This window comes from Mandrillus leucophaeus, unplaced genomic scaffold (assembly GCF_000951045.1).
Source record: "Mandrillus leucophaeus isolate KB7577 unplaced genomic scaffold, Mleu.le_1.0 Scaffold536, whole genome shotgun sequence".
Taxonomy (NCBI): Eukaryota; Metazoa; Chordata; class Mammalia; order Primates; family Cercopithecidae; genus Mandrillus; species Mandrillus leucophaeus.
In genome coordinates, this window is record NW_012105764.1 from 1,578,632 (window position 1) to 1,595,842 (window position 17,211).

At 35.2% G+C, this 17,211-nt stretch overlaps 1 pseudogene; it reads right to left on the reverse strand.

Annotated features, from left to right (window-relative positions):
- Positions 1–828: 828 nt before the first annotated feature.
- LOC105551878 lies at positions 829–1,498 on the reverse strand (annotated as a pseudogene).
- Between the last annotated feature and the right edge of the window lie 15,713 nt (positions 1,499–17,211).

Consider the following 17,211-nt stretch of genomic DNA (forward strand, 5'->3'; position numbering starts at 1 on the left):
TCCAAGAAGTCTTTTGTTGCACTCCCAGGTGAAGTTCCCACTTCTGTGCTTCCTCTCCATTGTACAAGCCTCTGTTGTCACATCACTCTTTTGTTATAACTATTGGTTTGCACGTCTGTCTTTTCTTGTTTCAACTGTCTTGTTGAACACTCTAGTAATTCTCAAAATGTATGGTGACTGTTGGTTGCTCTATGTAGATAATCATATTGTTTGTAAATAAATAGATACTTTTCTCTTCCTCTTAATCCTATTTCTTTTTTATTTTAAGATGACATTCCTCCTGCCTTCCTATCCTAAAACAGATGTGTTTTTCTACTAATTGCTGCCAACCTGCTCTAGGCTTTTGTGTTATAACTTTGACTGAATTAATGAATTCCTTTTTATTCTTATTTGGTAAGAGCCTTACAAACTTAATATATGTAGAATTTTGTGTGTCTGTTTAGAAGTATCTCTTTATTAGACAAAGACATAAACTAAAAGTTTCCAACTTCCTATACGTGTTGAAAGGTTTAAATAAAGATTCTTGGATACAAAATATGGTCTACACAGCTCAAAATTAATTCAGTGACATAATATTATGCTAAAGTTATACTTATTTTGAATGTCTAGAATTTTTTGTTAATGGTTATAAAAATACCACTGGCCTAGACATTTTTATTTTGCTAAGATAGAATAGAATTACAAATGGAATTACTACAACAGTCCACACATTCTAAACATTTAAACATTAATGGTTTCTGGAAGATGCTGTTGTCCTTCACAGTTTAGAGAAAGTTCAGATGGCTTTGGTGAAAGCCAAACTTTTCTTCCACCCACAAAATTGTCTTTTCAGAAGTCTTGCTGGATGTTGTCTTTGTTTGCCTCTCCATATTGCTACTTAATTTGATGGTTTTCATTTTCTAGTTGAACAATTGTCCAATAGTCTGTTCAATCTTGTAATTCTTACTGATCAGGGATATCCAATTTGATTCGATTTCTCTTGATTTAGTTCCAGCTGTGAGTTTCATGTTCTTTGGCTGCGAGTTTAAATCTTGAATATGTTTCCTTAACTTCTGAAGCCTTCTTCCTGTGTGTGTTCGATCACGTGAACTAGATTTTCATAATATACCTTCCAGGCATTACATCCACACTGTGACATTCGTTCCAGATTCTCAATTCGAAATGCTTGATGCTCTAGCTGGGCCATAGAATCGTTTACACATTCTTGCCATGCAGTAATGTCATTTTTCTGGCCGGAGGAAGGGGCTGGAAGCTCAGATCATTTCATATGAAGCAATTCAATTGGCTGTCGAGGGGCCAATCTTTCAAATCCATTTTTCATTATGTCTTCAAAAGCAAAATAATCCAAGGCTGTCAGGTAGCTCAGGTAGTTCTTAGTAGTTCAGTGTCTGAGTGTCCTCTTCCACAAGCACTGTACACCAGGGGCTTCAGAACCTTGATCAAAATACAGCAGCACGTCCACCACAACCTCTCTGGCCACCAAACCCGTGACTGTCATTCTGGAGACCTTAGCTTTCTATGCATTATTTTGATACACTATTGATACAGATAGCTAATATTTTATTTTTGATATTCATATCTGTGATAACAAGTTAAATAGGCTTGTGATTTTCTTCAAGTGCTCTTGCTTGGTTTTGAGATCATATTTATAGCCTTATAAAATGAAACGGGCGGCCTCTCATGGTCTCTCTAGTTTCTGGAGCAATTTAGATACGTCTTAATAGATTTCTTGAAAATTTGGTAAAACTTGTCTATAAACCTGTATTTGAGGGTTTTTTATTTTTATTTTTTCTTTTTCTCCTTCTTATTGTTTTTTACAAAGGAAGTCTTCTATTACTATTTATATTTCTTTATGTTTATTGTTCTGGTCAAGTTTCTATTCTACTTTTTTAGATCATATTTTTTAGATAATTCATATTTTGACCTAGGTTTACAAATTTGCTTACAGTTGTTAATAATATCCCTTTAGCGTTTTAATGTGTTGTTTTAGTACTTATTTACGTTATTCCATTTTGAATTTATCTTTCTCACTCAAAATAAATTTATTTTCTTAAATTTTCCAAAGAACCACATTTTGGTTTTTGTTAAGCTCTTTCTGTCTCTATCCTATAAGGTAATATATATATACTTTTTTGTTTGTTTGTTTTTTTAAAGACAGTTTCTCTCTTGTCTCCGAGCCTGGAGTACAGTGGCATGATCTTCGCTCACTGCAACCTCTGCCTCTCAGGTTCAAGCAATTCTCCTGCCTCAGCCTCCTGAGTAGCTGGGATTACAGGCACCTGCTGCCACGCCTGGCTAATTTTTTTGTATTTTTAGTAGAGACGGAGTCTCACCATGTTGGCCAGGCTGGTCTGGAACTCCTGACCTCAAGTGATCCACCCGCCTTGGCCTCCCAAACTGCTGTGATTACAGGCGTGAGCCACCACGCCCACCATATATACAAATTTGATGATGTTTCTCCTTATCTCTTCAGGTTTGCAATATTGCTTTTTTGCCAACATCTTGTGAACACTGAGTTGGTTGTTTTCTGTCTTTACCTTGTCCAATAAATGTATTTATATTTGCATATTACTCTAAATATTATGCCTACAAAATTTCAACAGGGAACATTTATATTGTCCTCAACTTGTAAGTATTTAGTAATTTCTCTTATTTTATTTTTAATCATAGCATTTTAATTTCTGAATATACAATATGTTTTAGCTATGTATCTGTTATTTCTAATTTTATTACATTATGATCAGAGAACATAGTTTATACAGTATTCAATTTCTAAGAATTTTTTGAAGTTTCCTTATGGCCAGTACATAGCCAATATTTATAAATATTTTTGTGTGCTCAAAAGCAATATATCTTTTTTGTTTGTTAGATTAACAATTCTATATGTCATATATAGTTTGAGCTAATAATTGTATTTTTTAGATTTGTATTATAGCTTTTTGATATGCTTGATCTACGTATCTCAGAGATATGTTGATTTTTCTCATTACAATCGTTGATTTATGTATTTTGCTCTGCAGTTCTTTTTAAAAATAATTAATCATTATTTAACTTTTATTTTCTGTTTAGGGTACCTGTGAAGGTTTGTTATATAGGTAAACGTGTGTCACGGGGGTTTGTTGTACAAGTTGTTTCATTACCCAGATATTAAGCCTGGAACCCAATAGTTACCTTTTCTGCTCCTCTCCCTCCTCTCTCAGGTAGACCCCAGAGTGCCCTGCAGTTCTATTATTCCTGCTTTACACATGTAGAGACTCTATTGCTTCTTATCAGTAAATATTGTCTCTCTGTTCTTATTAATATTTTATGTTTTAACTACTACTTTGTGAGATATGATTGCTATATGAGCTTTATTTTAGTTAATATTTGTCTAGTACATCTTTTCACAACCTTTTATTTTCAACCTTTCTGTATCATTTTGTTAATAAATATGTCTTTATAGATAAAATATTGGTGAACCTTCTTTATTTAAAAATCTAGGCCAAGAATTTCTCTTTTTAATAATGATAATTAATTATTTTAAATGCTGTCGGATAATGAGTGTTTTTTTGACATTATACTTTTTTTGTTGTTACTAATTATACTTTTTTAAAACTCTTCTTCATTTCTGTTAGATGAAACTTTATTTTGTTGGTTTAAAATTAATGCATTTTCTTATGGTGCTTGCACATATTCCTAAGACTAGTATTTATGTTAATTTATTCTATTATGTTCTTAAACATAAATATCGTTATAAAAATACAAGTTCTTTAGCAAGATTTTCTTCTCCCATTCTTTTCTTTCTTTTTTTTTTTTGAGATGGAATCTTGCTCTGTCGCCATGCTGGAGTGCAGTGGTGCGATCTCAGCTCACTGCAACCTCCTTCTCCCAAGTTCTAGTGATTCCCCTGACTTAGCCTCCCGAGTAACTGGGATTGCAGGCACGTACCACTACACCTGTCTAATTTTTTTTGTATTTTTTTTTTTTAGCAGAAATGGGGTTTCACCATGTTGGCCAAGATGATCTTGATCTCCTGACCTCGTGATCTGCCCGCCTCTGCTCCCAAAGTGCTGAGATTACAGGCATAAGCCACCGTGCCTGGCCTCCTTCTCCCACTCTTATCATCTTGGTATTATCTAGAACTTTAGTTATGGGTTATTACAGATTTTTTTGTTTTTCTTTGGTTCATAGATTAATAAGCTTTATTTTTTTTTAACTTCCCTTATCTCTTGCAGTATCCTTCTGGTTGTATCTGCTCATTTGAGTATACTTTGCAAGAGTGTTTTCAAAATGCATCTAAGTGAGGATTCCTCTGCTTGAAAATATGGTTCTAACATTTGAATGGCAGTTGACTGCATATAATATCTTAGGTACAAAGTTTTTTCTTCAATATTTTTAAAATATTGCTCCATCCTTTTTGTATCCAGTGTTGCTGTTGAGAAATCGGTCACTCAAATCATTTTTCCTTTATAGGTGGTCGGCTATTTCTTTGGAATTGTTGCATTTGATCTTTTTTTTAGTCAGATACATTAGACATAATGTGTCTAGGTATGGATCTTCCTCATCTGTACCTGTTAGCATTAAATGAGCACTTTTAATCTCAGGTCTTTCTGTCACTACTACTGGGAAATGTAATTGTTTTCTTTTTCTATTAATTGTTTTCTTTCATGCTTAGACAGTTGCTATTCCATTAGCACTTCTACCTCTATCCTTGATGTACTTTAGTTTTCTTTTTTTCTTGCTCTCTACTTCTCATTCTATCTTTTTATTCCTTCCTATTCTGTAAGAGTTTCTCAAGTAATTTATTCAACTCATCAATTTTCCTTGGCTATATCCATTCCGTTATTTATTGTGTCTATTAAGCCAATTATTTTTATTATATTTTGTATAGCTAATATTTTCACTAAGTTCCTTTCTGTGAGTTTTTGTTTCAGCTGTGTATTACCCCTTTTATCCTTTTAAGAAAATATACTCATTTTAAATCCTTGACATGTTTTAGTAATTTAATTTTATGTAGTATGTGTGTCTCAGTTTTTTCTGCATTCTATATTGGTTGCATTCTTCAGGGTATAGTCAATTTGGCCTATAGACATCATATTCCCTTGGATGTATCAGCTGCCTTGTCTGGCAATATGCATTAGAGAAGGAGCTCATTCCCAGGCCTCTGTTTGTGAATCCACAGGTGAGTTCAAAGAGAGGAGATGGAGGGCAGAACAGGATGGAGAGCCCTAGATACCACAGAAATCCTGGTGCTGACCATCCTCTGCTGCTACTCCACCAAACAACTCAGTGGTCAGAAATATTTCCTTAAGCACTGAGCAAAGCAGCCTGGAAAAAAGACAAGCTCCTTAGACTGTAACACATTACAGCTGAGGATTCAACAGAAAAGTGGTGAGGAAATGAATGCCCCCAGACAAGGTAAACTCCTAACATTTGTAGGGCCTAGGGCAGGAGTAAAATGAAGGCCCACATATTATTTGTCTAAATATTTAAAAGTTATAAATAAAGTAAAAAAAAAAAAACTGTTCAGTAAAATATATTCTATACCTCTACATTGACAAATGCACTGTCATAATATCCTGGAAGACTAGGTTAAATTTAGAATTCTTAGTCTCCTTTTAGTTTCATGCCACAGTGTGGCAGTGGAGCAAACTGACCCCCAGGGCATCTTCTTACTCTAGCATAAAGGAGTCTCATGCATGTCCATAGACACTGCAACTTTGCACGCCCAAACTCTGACCGCATTCTCCACCAACTGTCACCTCATGGACCAGGGTTGTACACACTAATGATGAGGACCTGGTCTACCCTTGGAAAGATGGGACTGAGGAAGAGGCCTGCACAGCCCCTATCAACGAGATCAGGACCATATTACTACCTGGAATGTGATCCAGAGGGGATGCATGGACTCTGGTAAGGACAAAGGGCAAGGGCCCCTCTTGCCTGGGAATACATGCAGTATTGCTGAGGGTGGCTGACTTCCCAGCATCTGCTCTCTTCACTTCTTATCTTCTTAGAGCTTTGGTGCTACTCTAATGTTACTAAATTACCTTGGGAGGGCTGGGCTCTCACCTGCGGAATTCTACCTATCAGTGACAATAGGGTAAGCCGTCATTTCCCCAATGCACATGGGGGAAGGAAGAGCAAATCTGAAGACTTTCCCCATTCCATCCACCCAGTCTTCTGTCATTGTCCATCCTCCTCCCTCCATCCACACTATAAGTAAACCTGACAACAGTTCATGATAGCCTTCCTTCCCTCAGAGGTTTCTTGCAATTTCCATCTTAGTTTCCCACATCCTTGCTTCTTTCTTTCTTTATAATTTCTCCAAGGTATTTTTCAGGGAAAAATCCTGTAGCCAGTGCTGGCTCACCACCTTTACAGAAATCAAAGGCTCATTTCTTTCTCGTCTTTTCGACTGTGAGCTACTTGAAAGCAGGGATGGTGAATTATTCATTTCTGCATCTCAGCAAATACCATAAAAACTGGATCTCAATAAAAGTTTGTGGAATTGTCAAAGCAGACTAGAGAGCTGTAATAGTCAGGCTGGGGTCTGGCTGGACCATGAAGCCACTGTAATCAGTAGGGCTTCCTTTCATTGAAGTTCAAAGGAATCAATGAGACCAGAAATGTAAGACCAGTGATAAAAATGTGCTTGTAGCCATGCACCCAGTGTGGGATTCTTTATGTGACTAAGAACTGCTAACAGAAGCATAAATTTAACGATGATCTAGATCCTTAAGATGTTGATTCTGAGAGCTGCCCCAAAAGGAAACAGATTAGCAGAATATATTGCATATGTTGATTGTAAAATTAGAGAACACTCTAATTAAATAATGCAAAAAGGAATAAAGCTCAATAGACAAAAAATGAGTGCATGCAAAAATTAGTGAAATCCCCATAAGGTCTGTTGATAGTTACATAAGATGTTACTATCCAGGAAAACAGTGATGGGAACAGTAGACCTCTTTGTACTAACCTGGCAACTTCTTATGAGTCTATATTTATTCCAAAATGAGAAGTAAAAAAAAAAAAAAAAAAAAAAAAAAAGAGTCCAGCCTTCATAGCTAAAACATGAACAAAATAGTTTCAGAATAGTGTAATCAGGGGCAATATGCTTTAAATTTATGGGAAATAAGAGGAAAATGTTACTTAACATTGTGGGTGGTACATCTGCCAAACTCTTTAGGAGTTTCTAAGACCTGAATATACAAATAGGTATAAGAAAAGTGTAGAAAAATTCACAAGTAATTAATTCATAATTTTTATGTAAAAAATGCTCTTTGGGCTATAACTTTCATAATTTCTTTGATGACATTCAAAGATAAAATATGCCACTGGGTGAAAATACTGGAATCTGGTGCCTGGCATGGCAACATTATCCAAAATGGAGAAATGATATCAGGTGCTGAATGAACTCAAAAGACAGGAACCTGGGTTTGAATCCAGACTCCGACAGTTACTAAATTAGTTCATCTTTCCAAGCTTGGTTTCCTCACTGAAAGATGTGGGTAGTAGTGGTATTTACCTTGTAGGTTTCGTGTGAAAATTAAATGAGAAAATGTACATAAACCAGAGCTTTTCATACTATTGTAGTAAAGAACCAGTTAAAAATAATTCTTTCAGCTGTCATAGATTAGTATTTTTGTAAAATACAGTAAAAATAAATTAATAGAAAAATTAAATTTAAAAAGACAGCTATAAACCTAGAATTCCAATTATTAGATCCAACAGATACAATATTACACTTTCAAATTACTATAAAAGTTCTTGCCAGCATTTTAAACTTTTTGTCTTTTTGATAATAGTCATTTTAATGGGGTGAGATAATATGTCATTTGTGGAGAAAGTAATATCTCATTTGCAGAATTCTTAAACATTGTTAGTGAGAATGTAAATTAGTACAACCACTATAGAAAACAGTATGGAGATTTCCCACTACTGGGAAGGAAATCAGCATATCCAAAGGAAAGGAAATCAGCATATCAAAGAGATGCCTGCACCCCCATGTTTATTGCAACAATATTCACAATAGCCAATATATGGAATCAACCTAAATGCCCATTAACAAATAAATGGATAAACAAAATGTGGGGGCTGGGTGTGGTGGCTCATGCCTGTAATCCCAGGACTTTGGGAGGCCGAGGTGGGTGGATCACCTGAGGTCAGGAGTTTGAGACCAGCCTGACCAACATGGTGAAACCCCCATGTCTACTAAAAATACAAAAATTAGCTGGGCATGGTGGCACCCACCTGTAGTCCCAGCTACTCAGGAGGCTGAGGCAGGAGAATCGCTTGAACCAGGCAGTAGGTTGCAGTGAGCTGAGATTGTACCACCGCACTTCAACCTGGGTGACAGAGCAAGACTCCGTCTCAAAAAAGGAAAAAAAAAAAAAAAAGAAAGAAAGAAAATGTCGTATATACACACAAAGGAATACTGTTCAACCATAAAAAGACTGAAAACCTGTCATTTACAGAAACATGGATAGAACTGGAGGTCACTGTGTTTAGTGAAAGAAGCCAGGTGCAGAAAGACAAATATTGCATATTCTCATTCATATATGGAAGCTAAAAGAGTTCATCTCATGAAGGTAGAGAGTAGAATGATGGTCAACAGAGGCTGGAAAGGGTGTGGAGGTTGGGAGGATGAAGAGAGGTTGGTTAATGGCTACAAACACAATTAGACAGAAGGAATAAGTTCTACTATTCAACAGCACAGTAGGGTGACTGTACCTAACAATAATTTATTGTACATTTTAAAAGAGCTAGAAGAGATTTGAAATATTCCCAACACAGTGAAATAATAAATGTTTGAAATGATGGATATCCTAAATATCTCAATTTGATCATTACACATTGTCTGCATGTGTCAAAATATGACATATACCCCATAAATATGTAAAATTATTATGTATCTATAAAAATTTACAAATTGGTATACAGGTTCTTAAATGCATACTTTCAAATTCTATTGCCATGGACTGGTAACAAATAGAGTTTCTAAGTCTTGAATATACAAATAGGTATAAGAAAATTGTGTGTGAAGCACTTAGAAAGAGCCTTCAGCATGGAGCTTGGTTATAATAATAAAGTCTAACAACAATCTCCTTGTAGTCCACTTCATTTTTGTTTTCCTGTTGAAGTTCTTCTTTAAAACACCGATTTATTTTTCATTGACAGATACGCCTTGTATATTTATGGTGTACAACATGGTGTTTTGAAATATGTATACATTGTGGAATGACTAAATCAAGCTAACCAGCATATGTATTGCCTCAGATATTTATCTGTGGTAAGAAAATTTAAAATATACTCTCTCAGCAATGTTCAGGTATGCACTGCATCGTTAATAATTATAGTCACAATGTTGTACAATAGATCTCTTGAACTTTATCTCCTAAGTGAAATTTTGTGTCCTTTGATCAGCATCTCCTCCAGGCCTCTAGCACTGGTAATCACCATGCTACTTTCTGCTTCTGTGAGTTTGACTCTTAGATTCCACATATAACTGAGGTCATGTAATATTTATCTTTCTGTGCCTGACTTATTTCACTTAGTCTAATGGTAGACCATCTTGTTTTATTCTCATCTTTTTCTAGTTTTCTCTAAAAAGCAAAGTAAAATAGGGCCTCCCCTTTTTTTGAGTGTCTGCTTGTTTCCTAGCAAGCCCACTACCCTTAATTACTGAAATTTCTTTTCCAAGGAGGATGTCTCACTTTTAGAGGCAATTCTGAGGATAGTAGGTCTGGCCTTTTCAGTACCTGCAGTGGGGGCTTGAGGAAGTACTCTTCAAAAATATCCTTGAAATGTAAAATGTTAGCTTTAAGAGCTGATCTGGAGAATTCTGTGGACTGGACCTCTATATAAGACCAATCTTGTAGGGAATTGGCATCTGGAAGATCCTCATTATGCATGTCCATGTTGAGATGCAGCCTATATTAACAAGGCGGTGTGGCACGTGGCTAGACATGCCAGAAGTTAAGTCTGTCTTTGTCTTTGGATTTTAACATGTTTCTTCTTTTTTTGAGTGCTGAGGTTTGTTTTTGTATTTATTGGGGAGAGAAAAAAATCATGCTTGTGGGAACTCTGTTGATTAGCTAATGGGTTTGTTTGTTTGTTTTGAGACGGAGTTTCACTTTTGTTGTCCAGGCTGGAGTGCAATGGCACAATCTGGGTTCACCACAGCCTCTGCCTCCCGGTTCAAACGATTCTCCTGCCTCAGCCTTCTGAGTATCTGGGATCACAGGCATGCACCACCACACACGGCTAATTTTGTATTTTAGTAGAGATGGGGTTTCACCATGTTGCCCAGCCTGGTCTCACACTCCCGACCTCAGCTGATCTTGGCCTTGGCCTCTCAAAGTGCTGGGACCACAGGCGTGAGCCGCCACGTGCGGCCTATTAACTAATGGTTTAAAAAATTTCGTTGAACAGTGTTTACTGTTGAAAAATAAGAAATTATTAGGAATCCAACAAAAATAAAAATTTTTAGAATTTTTGTACATTTTCAAAATGCATTTATTAAGATGGAAGGATTGAAAACAAGTGGCTTGGTTGCAATATGATGGGTGTATTCACAATGCTTTGTTTAGCCTCTTGCTTATCTATTGATAAAATATTAATACATATTGAGCACAATACCATCAAAAATCTTTAAAATGCAATTTCTCTAAGTATGTGAAAACCTATTTACACTTTAGCCAATAAAAGACCTAGAGAAAAGGTTGCTTAGTTTGGGTTTTTGAAACTCTGTTTATCTGAAAATTGACATCTGAAGAATAGCATTTGTCATATGAAACTACTTAGCACCTTGCCAAATTGCAATTTCCTAATTAACTACCAAAGATGCTGTAGTTTTTCTAAAGTATGGAAAATTACAGTTTTGTTTTCTGGGTACAATTTGTATTTTATAATAGTTTAGTTGACAAATGATTTGAAATTGCATTAACACCATCATAAATTACACATCTCTTTCATTTCTATTTTCAATTCATATGAACTTGTTTATTATAAGTACCATGAAACAAAACCATTTTCCACATGAAGATACTTGAAACTGAGAAATTTTAATATTTTGTCTAAAAACAATGTATTTTTCTTGTTACCATTTGAAATTAAGTTACTTTTAAATAATTTTAACAGAAGAGTTTCTTTAGTATGATTCATCATTGAACTATATAGATAATCCAAAGTTACTGTATTACATACTTTGTAAATGCCTTGCAAAGTAATTAATTTAAAGGATTAGTCCTGAACATTTATAGAAGTGGGCTTATTCTACAAAGTTGAAATTTGCTTAAAATAAATGTAAAAGTTTTTGACAAGATGACATATAAGAAGAGACAGAAAGATAAAACTAAAAGATGATATTCATGTAATACAAAAATCAGTTTATATTTTAAAATCATATTTGAGATGAAAAAGAAATACATAATAAAAGATTGACTTTTCTTTTGGGGGGAAAAGCAAAACAGTCATTTGAAATCATAAACGTCTTTTTGACTCAGAAAACACATAATTTAGGAATGACTTAGTAGTGAAAAAGGATCCCCTTATGTGTTTAGCTTGCCCCTAGGTGGTGATAAAAGCCTAGCAAAGTAGGAAAGACAAGCCAAAGGCAAAACAAAACAAAAACAAAAACAAATATAGGCAGGATACAAAGTTCTTCTCTGAGATTCTGGTTTTGATTCTTAAGTGTAAGTTGACTCTAGTTGTGTGTTTCTTTTTGTACTTTTGCTCATATCAACAAGTGTAATGATTTTTAAGAGTTTTGTATCTGGTGGTTTTCCTCATTCCTTCTTCCTCCCCTCCCTTTCCCCACCCAATCAGGCACAAATACAGCTTGGAACACTTATTTTCTCAGCTATCATCTTTGACTCATCAAGCTGCAGTTTTGATAGAGATCTACAAAAATAATAATGATGGTGAAATAATGAGGGTTATTCAGTTAGGTTATGTTAAAGTTTGTTTACTGTGAGCTTATATTGCATATTCAATTCTTTGCTTACAAGAATAAAAAGTAACCTGCTAAATAACTACATATCTTGATTATTACATCACAAATTAATGCCAGTGTTTCATATGCACTTATTTAATGTGAAGACATATCATTTGGCAAGAAATTATCTGAGAACTGAAGAAACTTATTTCCAATATATATTCCCAAAAATTGAACACAATTTTCTTTTTAACAAACAAATGTTTCTAAGGGAAAAGCACAGTATTCTTTTTTTGTTTTGTTTTCAACTTCAGATGCATTTCCATTCTGTATTTTCAATAAAGCATTTTCATTGAGGTTTTCCTGTGTTGGTGATAAGCCTGATATATACATTGTGAGAGTAACAAAATTATAGGTACTTAACTACTTCCCCATATGTTTAATATTCACTCTGGATAAAGAGGCATACTGCTAAGATTGCAAGTCCTATTCAATCAGAAGGAAAAAAATCAACACTACTAATAAATATTCTATCAACATTCTAAAATTAAGAACACTTATTTGATGCCTATTTTAAAAAGAAAACACAGACAACAAAAGGTTGAATTGATATTTGGTATTCTGATACAGTAGTAATTATTGTTTAAAATGAAGGTAATACTAAAAGAGTAAAGAAGTCATCTGCATAAATCAAAAGCAGAAGCAGATCTGTTATACACAGGCTATATACTGTACAACTCCAAGGAGCAACATTTCTACAGAATACAATGTAAATGGAATTGTGGATTTGGAAAAGAGGGTTCCCTGAGCTGGAGGCCTTGAGAGAATGACCGGTAAGATGTCTGTTTTCCAGAAAAGGTTGTAGACCTGTTTTCTATTGAACACGAATGTAAACTTATTCTTATTACATAGAACAGTCCAATTTCTTGAGACTAGGAGTTCTATACAACAAGGAGATGAAATTGATCATTACCTCCACTACCTCCACAAACATTAATTGAGCATGTAGTGTGCCTGACAAATGTTAACTAATTTAAATTTTTAAATTTAACCCTCACGATAATCTTATGAGAAAATGAAGGTCTAGGAAGATAACTAACTTGCTCAAGGTAATACAGCTGGTAATGTTCTGCTCAAGCTCAGAAATTGGAACCAACCCAGGTTTCTCCATTATGAAGCAGGTGCCTGTACATGCTATGCTGTGATACTATGATGGCACATATTGAAGTTTGTATCATGGGGTTCTTGGCCAACAAGTACTTGTACTGTTACTGTGTCTGAAATTTGAGTACTTTTATGTGAGAATGTTATGAAGAAGATCAAACTATAGAAATCTGAAAAATACAAAATACAAATACAAAATGTCTTGTTCCTAGATGCCAGAGTAAGATTTTTGCAACTTCTTAGTAGTATCCTTTCAAGTACTATTACTCCTTTCTTCCATTTATTCACTCTTCTTAAATGCAAGCTATAGAAAAAGACTCTGACAGACTTAAGTAGAACAGGCATTTATTGAAAGGTTATTGGATCTTATGAAATTGGTATTAAAGGTGGAGAATTGAGCTCAGAGACTGCTCAGAGGAGAGATATTATGCAATCAGAACCACAGCCAAAATCAGGTCCTAGGAACAATCAAGGGCAGAACCCACAGCTAATAACAATTTTTATCAAGTGACATTTAGATGGTAATGCCCAGGGCAGAACTAAGATGAGGCATGTGCAGCACTAGCCTTGTGCACATAACTTAAGGGACTTCAAAAAACTAGTAATCAAGACAAATAATATTTTGATAAATATGTTAAAAAATCAAATGCAAAAACCCATTATGAGCAAAATATCAAAATTTTAAATAAAGTGGGGTTATGATAAAAAACAGTATGAGGCACAGAACTGAGGGGGGTGTGTGTGTGTGTATTAGCAAGTTCAGTTCAAGGTAGGATGAGTTTGATGCATGTACAGGACTCCAAAAAGGGGAAATACTTAATGACAGCTTGAAATGCTATTCTGCTGGTCATTATTTAAAAGCTGAAAAATAATAGAGGTTGGTGTGGATATGGTGAAAGGGAATGTTTACACACTGCTAGTGGGAATTAAATTAGCACAACCTCAATGGAAAACAGTGTGGAGATTTCTCAAAGAACTAAAAGTAGATCTACCATCTGATCTAGCAATCCCACTATTGGGTGTCTACCCAAAGGAAAAGAAGTCATTATATCAAAAAGACACCTGCGTGCATATATTTATCACAGCACAATTTATAATTGCAAAGATATGGAACCAAACTAAGTGCTGATCAACCAATGAGTGGATAAAGCAAATGTGAGCTCTCTCTCTATATATATATGTATATACCATGGAATATTACTCAGCCATTAAAAAGAATGAAATAATGTCTTTTGTAGCAACTTGGATGGAGCTGGAGGCCCTTCTAAGCAAAGTAACTCAGGAATGGAAAAAACAAAGACTGTATGTTCTACCTTATAAGTGGGAACTAAGTTATGGATATGTAATGGCATACAGAGTAGTATAAAGCAGCGCTTTCCTACCTTTTTGGACTGGTTTTGTGGAAGACAATTTTTCCACAGATTGGGGTGGGAGGGATGGTTTGGGGGTGATTCAACAGCATTACATTTATTATGCACTTTATTTCTATTATTATTGTAGTGTAATATATAATGAAATAATTATGAAACTCACCATAATGTAGAATCAGCGAGATCTCTGACCATGTTTTCCTGCAACTAGACGGTTCCCATCTGGGGGTGATGGGAGATAGTGACAGGTCATCAGGCATTAGGTTCTCATAAGGGGAGTGCAACCTAGATCCCTCACATGCATAGTTCACAATAGGGTTTCTGCTCTTATGAGAATCTAATGCCCCCGCCGATCTGACAGGAGGTGGAGCTCAGGTGGTAGTGCTCGCTTGCCTGCCACTCACCTTCTGCTGTGCAGTCTGGTTCCTGACAGGCCACGGACTGGTACCTCCATAACCTAGGGGTTGAAGACCCCCAGTATAAAGAACATTGGAGAAAAGGGAGGAGGGTGGTGGGGGAATGAGAGATAAAAATCTCCCATTGGGTACGATGTACACTCCTCAGGTGACAGGTACACTACAATCCCTGACTTCACCACTGTACAATTCATCCATGTAGCCAAAAACCACTTATAGCCTAAAAGCTATTGAAATAATAATAGAAAAAGAAATGCAATTCTGGAACTCAAGATATGCTAGAGCTAAATTTAGGGGTCTTTGTCATTTATAATTTAAGGGTCTTTGTCAAGTAGGCGTTGGATAACAAAATAGGAAAGGAAAAGACCTACAAAATAGCCAGAGAAGAGAACGGAGGACTGAGACCTAGAGGAAGCCCACATTTAATGGGAGGGAGAGGAAGAAGAACCCACGGGAGAGACTGAGAAGTTACGGAGGCAGCAGGATAACCACCAAGGTCCTCTGAGAGCCCACAGGAGGAGACACTCGCAAGATTAAGACGGGTAGAAGCAATGAAGAGCATCAGACAAGTTGTAGAGAAGCTGAGCAGTCATAAAAGCTGTCCTTTATAAGTCTTGGGCACATCCTGTGCACTGCACAACTTACTTAACGTACATATGTATGTTAAGCCCATCAGGCAGGTATTATCCTTGTTTTCCTATATGAAGAAATTGAGATGTGAAGGTTTTGAGAGGTAAATAACTTGCTCAAAGTCACAAAGTACTCAGGTCTGTCTGAATACAAAACTCGTATGGTCTGGTATTTCTTGCCAGACCCATAGGTTTCATCTCTGCTTGAAAGCAGCTTTTTGGGCTTGACAGAAAATGCAGGTTCTGAGGCCCCAGCCCTGAAAACTCTGATTCTACAAGTCTCAGTAAATGTCTTTGAGACTGTGGTGAAGTCACAGTTTCTCTTCAGTTCAACTACTTTATCTGTAAAATAAGAAGTTTAGACCAGATGATAAACAAATTCAATGATTTGTGACTAATGTCTTCGAGAAAAGCAGATAGATGGTGATCTAATGAAGTATACATGCATTTTTTCGATCAAAAAAGGGACTTTATATTTTCAGTAACAGAAATTTCATATTCTTTTGTAGTATAGGAACCCTTTATGCCAATAGTCAGAAAGGTAGTATTGCAATGAAATGACTGTGCATATTATTCTCAAGCCCTGGGAATCTGCAAAACAAAACCTGTAGCAAATCATCTTAAGTACTTGAGTGTAAGAAAATGCACAATACATCCCATCTCCTTTATTATTTAATCATTTGAGTTATCATTTGCTGCAAATCACCATTTTGCTCATAAAGGAGAGTATCTGCTTTATTAAAGAAGTAAATAGGAGCAAAAAAAAAAAAAATCTTCTTTGGCCTTGAAATGATTTTTAAAAACTCTCCACTAAATGAGGTTATTTAATGTAACATCTGGTTTTAATTATCTTAGTGTAGTTCAAAAAGTAGCCCATATGTAAGTCACTCTAATAATGTGCTACTAGTTTTATTTGGCACTGAGAACAAGGACCTGCACTGAGTGGATGCTCAATATTATTGAATGCTTGCTCAATGACATTTATAAAGCAGAAAAAATTCAAAATAATATGGCTGTTATTTATAAACTATTTACTGGATGCTGAGAAAGCTTGATTTCTGAAAATTATGAAACTACAATTAGGGACAAAATACTTATATACAGAATCATAATTATGTTTTACAACTTATGAAATAAATACAATAGATTTTAAATGATTTTTATTTTATCAATACTACAGATTCCTATAATGCACCAAATTTAAAAAGACAACTATGTATTGTGGTATAAAATTAGAGGTTACTTATATCAATATTGCTTATACATGCCAACAAAAAATCTTAACAATAGAATTACATATACAAATTATACATATTGACTTTTCTGATGAAATTTATCATTACCTTTGGGATTGTTTTATTAAACCTAACACTTGTGGTCTGTATGTATCTTTTATGGAAGGGACTCAAAACACTTTGCAATGACTGAATATGATTTTAGATATCAGTGACAAATGACACATTAGTAATTAATTCCTGTGGTAATACCCACCAGGTCACTTTCAATCATGAGACTTTATAAGATTTCTTGCAGGCTCCTTATTTCACAGTGGAATAAAAATCACTTGCTTTGTACCACAATTTCCTCCAAAGGCTAATGTCTGCAAGAAAAATTAACAAAAGTAGCCACTGAAAAATCCTCATCTGAAATACGTTTTCATTCATTTTTGTTATACAGACTTGAGTCTAAATATTAATTATTGACACAAATCTTAA